Below are 5541 nucleotides of genomic sequence, written 5' to 3'. Positions count from 1 at the left end.
CTACATAACACGCACGCTTGCTAGTAACAATAACCCTCTTGCCATTCAAACTTTGCACACATCTTACAAGCTTCCTACTAAAAACCGCATGATCAACGCTATTCCCAAAAAACCTGCTGTCAAGCAGAAACACCTTCCCACAGCACTTCTCTCAGCATCATTCCCTAACCTACCCGCAGCTCTCCAGGAGCTGGTCGAAGACACACCCATCTCGATGAGATGAAGAGGTCCTTTCCTAGGACGAGACCACTTCCCTCCTTCTCTTTCTCTTCCAGGTTTCTCTTTCAGTTTCGAAATCCTCAGATGATCATCAGGTTACCCACGAAGAGTTCCAGGATTCCCATGAAAAGCTCAAGGATACCCACGAAGAGTCCCAGGACTTCCACAGACTCCCAGGACACCCATGAAAAGCTCCAGGAACCCCATGAAAAATCCCAGGAAACCCACGAAGAGTTCACTTTCTTCTTCTGCTTCTCTACCTTTTCAAATTTCCATTTATTAATTCCTAGTTATTTTTCAAATACATTTTGTAGTCATATTTAAGAACCAATTTTATATAAAATAAGTCTTAGTATTGTTCACTAAAATACCAGGTCCGCCGAAAAGGCCAAAAGCCTCACCAGCGGCCAAATAAACTGTAATATCTTAAGTACTCGATGTAAATACCATTACTATACTTAAATAAAATGTATTTTGACTTGACGCGTTCGGCATTTATTTCAAGCCGTACGTTTGTCAGTGCGCTTCGTGTCAGTCGCAGTAGGTGTTTTGCTGTTTATATCGTATAACAACATGTCCGGAAGAGGAAAAGGAGGTAAAGTGAAGGGAAAGGCGAAGTCTCGTTCCAGTCGTGCCGGACTTCAGTTTCCCGTCGGCAGAATTCATCGTCTTCTGCGTAAAGGAAACTACGCCGAAAGAGTGGGTGCAGGTGCTCCCGTTTATTTGGCGGCCGTAATGGAATATCTAGCCGCCGAAGTTCTCGAATTGGCAGGAAACGCCGCCAGAGATAACAAGAAAACCCGTATCATTCCGAGACATCTTCAATTGGCTATAAGGAACGACGAGGAGTTAAACAAGCTCCTTTCCGGCGTTACCATCGCCCAAGGCGGTGTCTTGCCCAACATCCAGGCGGTGTTGTTGCCCAAGAAGACCGAAAAGAAGCCTTAAATTTAATTCTTCGCCGCCGTCATCTCGAACGAAAAACAAAAACTTTTATAAAAACCATCTTCACATCGGCCCTTCTCAGGGCCAAAAATTCAACTCGAACGAATTGATTTTTTCGCCAAAATACAACAACCTATGAGAATCATGTTAAAAAGTCTTTTAGATATTTTAAAGTTAAACCGATCAATTAATTCATTATACGAGCGTAGACTGAACGGAAGATTTTCGATTACATTCAACCAAGAAAGATGATTTTTACGACTTTTCATCGTAATTTTTAGAAAAATTCAATGCCCGACTAAAGCACGAACTCGACAACTCTATCTATAATAATTTATTGATTATCTAATTCAAGAAACATTCCGATTCGTCGTAAATTTCTTCACATTTCGCACATTAATCTGTTAAGAACATACACACACACACCGGTCGCCTATACGTGCTCTCCGTCTCGATAATTTCTTGCAGCAGCAGTCGTCAGCGGTGAGCCGTAATACTACAATCAATCGTTTTATTTGCTATGAGATTTTGTTTCAAGTCACGTCTGAGGAGAGTAACTCTACCCCATATTGGACATAACCTCAAATATACTCTTCGTGGCAAAAACGTTCTTTTAACGATGGTCATTCTAACCTAAAACTGCTGTCAAAATTGTCAAAGTCGCCGCCTGGATCACAAATTAAAATGATCACTCACTCCGTACGATTTTCATTTCGATTTGAAGACAAACACACAATTGAGCAACATATTTAATTCGTTTGATTTATTTTGTGGTTCTGAAAAGAACCGTTTTTTTTTGTTTGTTTGTTTGCTTGCCTGCGGGGGGTTTGTTGTTATTCCTCTGAGGATGCGGATACACGTCATAAAATGATAAAATTAACCGCCGAAACCGTAAAGGGTACGACCTTGACGTTTCAGGGCGTAGACGACGTCCATGGCGGTGACGGTCTTACGTTTTGCGTGTTCGGTGTAAGTTACGGCGTCACGGATGACGTTCTCGAGGAAGACCTTCAACACACCTCTGGTTTCTTCGTAGATGAGACCGGAAATACGTTTCACACCACCACGACGAGCCAATCTTCTGATCGCCGGTTTCGTTATACCTTGGATGTTATCGCGTAGAACTTTGCGATGACGTTTGGCGCCACCTTTTCCCAATCCTTTGCCACCTTTACCACGACCGGTCATCTTGATAAAATTAGGAAATTCTTCGTACAAAACGACGTAGCTTCGACCAAGTTCGTTATGGAACTAACGTCAAAATTTCATTCCGCGGGACTATTTATAAGTTACGGCAGCTCCACCTCGCGTTAAAAACGAATCCACCAATGGCGTCGCCGTATGACTCATCGAGTTTATAAAACGGCCGTTGGCGCGACGAAAATTTTCAGTTGACTTTCGAACGTTCGTACGTACGGTCGGTCGTTCGGTCGAAGCAAGCAAGCAAGCCACTACCTACGTTAATTCTTTTCATTTGATTCATCCGATATCCGAGATGGCGAGAACTAAACAGACGGCTCGTAAATCTACCGGTGGCAAGGCACCTAGAAAACAGTTGGCCACGAAGGCGGCCAGAAAAAGCGCTCCCGCCACCGGAGGTGTCAAGAAACCTCACCGTTACAGGCCCGGTACGGTCGCCCTTCGTGAGATTCGTCGTTATCAAAAGAGCACTGAACTTTTGATCCGCAAGCTGCCTTTCCAACGTCTCGTCCGAGAGATCGCCCAAGATTTCAAGACCGATCTCCGTTTCCAAAGTTCGGCCGTGATGGCACTTCAAGAAGCCAGCGAGGCTTATCTCGTCGGCCTCTTCGAAGACACCAACTTGTGCGCCATCCACGCCAAACGTGTCACCATCATGCCGAAAGACATCCAATTGGCGAGACGCATTCGTGGCGAGAGGGCTTAAATTTCCTCCATCCATCCATCCATCCATCCGATCCGACCATCTAGAATTAACAAATTCTTCATCTTCGAAGGTGTTAAAAGAAGAAAAAAAAAATCGGTTCTTTTCAGAACCACAATTATTTTCCAACGAATTGAAAATTTATCGTTCGCGCATGCAACTTTTTGAGATTGAAAAAAAAAAAAAAAAAAAAAATAGTTAGGTTATGTGATTTATTCACAAAATTCGTACTTACATAAAACGATAAACTTTTGCTTTTTTCTTTCACATTAAATTTTCTTTTAACTGAGACTATTTGAAACATTATTATATAATAAAGTTTATCATTCTTTGTAATAACACTGTTTCGACAGTCAAATGAATAGACAAGAAAATCAAATGAAAGTATGTATCTCCTCAACAGAATGTGCATTGTCCAAGCGAATCTTTCGTTCGTTTCTTGAAAATAATTGTGGCCCTGAAAAGGGCCATTTATTTGTATCGATGGTGCCCCTACGTCGATATATACGATCGGAGCACGTTCCCGAAACCACCAGGACGTCGTCGTCGTTGAAAAAATTAAATCATCGTCGTCGACTTTTCACTTCTTTCTCTTGGGTGAAGCGGTTTTTTTCGCTTTGACGGTGACGGCTTTGGCCGTTTTCGGTTTCGGCGCTTTCGGTTTCTTGGTTGGACCGGCCTTGTTGGATTTCTTCGCTTTCGATGGCGTCTTGGGTTTGACGGGCGATCTGGAGGCGGCGCTGGCTTTCTTTTCGGGAGCGGACGCAGCCTTTCTAGCCTTCGATACGGCGACGCTCTTCTTTTCGGCGGCAGTTTTCTTAGACTTGGCCGAAGCGGCGGGGGCGGCCTTCTTACCGGCTTTTGAGGCGGATCCTTTTTCGGCGGACGTCGGCGCTGACGCGACGGAACGTTTAGCAACGCCCGTCTTCTTGGATTTCGCCGATGACGACGCGGTCGCAGCGGCAGATCTCTTTTTCGTGGCGGACGGAGCCTTAGCTGCACCGGTGACGGCAGAAGCCAACTTGAACGAACCGGAAGCTCCTTTTCCTTTGGTTTGGACCAACGAACCGGATGCGACGGCGCCCTTAAGGTACTTCTTGATGAAAGGCGCAAATTTTTCCGCGTCGACTTTGTAGTTGGCCGCGACATATTTCTTGATCGCCTGCAACGAAGAACCGCCGCGTTCCTTCAAGCCTTTGATGGCGTTGGTGACCATCTCCGAAGTGGGCGGATGAGAAGGTTTGCTTCTCGGATTTTTGGGCTTCTTCTCCTTCTTCACCGGTGAGGAGCCGGAAGTGGCACCGGCGACCGTCGAAGCTGCTTGATTTTCTACGTCGGCCATATTTTCGTCTATCGCGCGCGCGTTTTTTTCTTTTTATTATAGGTAGGCTTATTCTTCGGTGAAAGAACGAATGAACTTTACAGAACGAATTGGGCGCCAAAGTCAAAGTGTTGGCGCGTTCGAAAACGCGCGGACCGCGGACTAAACGAGAGCCTTCTCGTCGAGTTAGAAAATTCAGTGGGCCTCGAATACAGCTTTCGCGTGATGGCATCGTTCTCTTTACGCGAAGATCACCGCCTCCGGGTGCGGGAACATGAGCGATTCGGTCGGCGATGGCCTCCTGAATAACCTCAAGTTTTCCCGGACGACCAGCCGACCTCCAAAAGCGAACAAGGACCGATCGAACGTCGACTCGAACAAAGACCCTCCGAAACAAGGAGATGACATCCAAGTTCGACGCCGACGTTACGCGTTTTCCACGAATAACAGGAAAGTTCCGCTTTCGACCAGACAAACTTGGAAGCATCCTCTACAAGTTTCACGAACGAATCGGTCGAAAAGTACGTGCGATCTTTTCGAAAATCGCCTCGCAAAGAGACGCAGCACGGATCGGAGCGACGACCGACGAACCTGCAGAGTGTAGGAAAAAAATTCACAAACGGTCGAAGATGACGTCCGAGAAGGTCGAATTTTTTCAAGAACGAAGATAAAACCTTCGCCTTTCGTAGGAGTTGATTTTTGAAAACGATCTTGACGAACAGGTCGGAAAAAAAACGATGTCAATTTCGGACTCGACCATGAGAAACGAATTTGTACGACGAACGGACTTTTCGAACGACTTTTTTCGCAAAATCGACATTTTTTCCTCAAAAATTACCTCACACGACGAAATCCCATCATCGAAACATCACCGAAAACAGTTTTGACGGCGAAATTCTCGTCAATTTTACGAAAATAAAGGGAAAATCAGACGGACCACCGTCGAACATCCAGCGACGGGAACGGACGAGTTTTTTAATTTTTCTTGCCAATTCATTGCGAAAGAAGCAATTTTTCTCGACGAAACCATTTTATAATCATAAAAAAAACTCCCCAAACACCACAAACCAACAAAAATACGGAAATCTTGCATTGTTTGCATTTTTCAGACACTCTAAATAAAACTACGTCGATGTCGGCGGATTTTCAGTCG

The sequence above is a fragment of the Gnatocerus cornutus genome, unplaced genomic scaffold (assembly GCF_029298725.1).
Source record: "Gnatocerus cornutus isolate USDA-ARS CGAHR unplaced genomic scaffold, icGnaCorn1.1 ctg00000388.1, whole genome shotgun sequence".
In the NCBI taxonomy this organism is placed as follows: Eukaryota; Metazoa; Arthropoda; class Insecta; order Coleoptera; family Tenebrionidae; genus Gnatocerus; species Gnatocerus cornutus.
Note: the sequence above shows the minus strand (reverse complement) of the source record.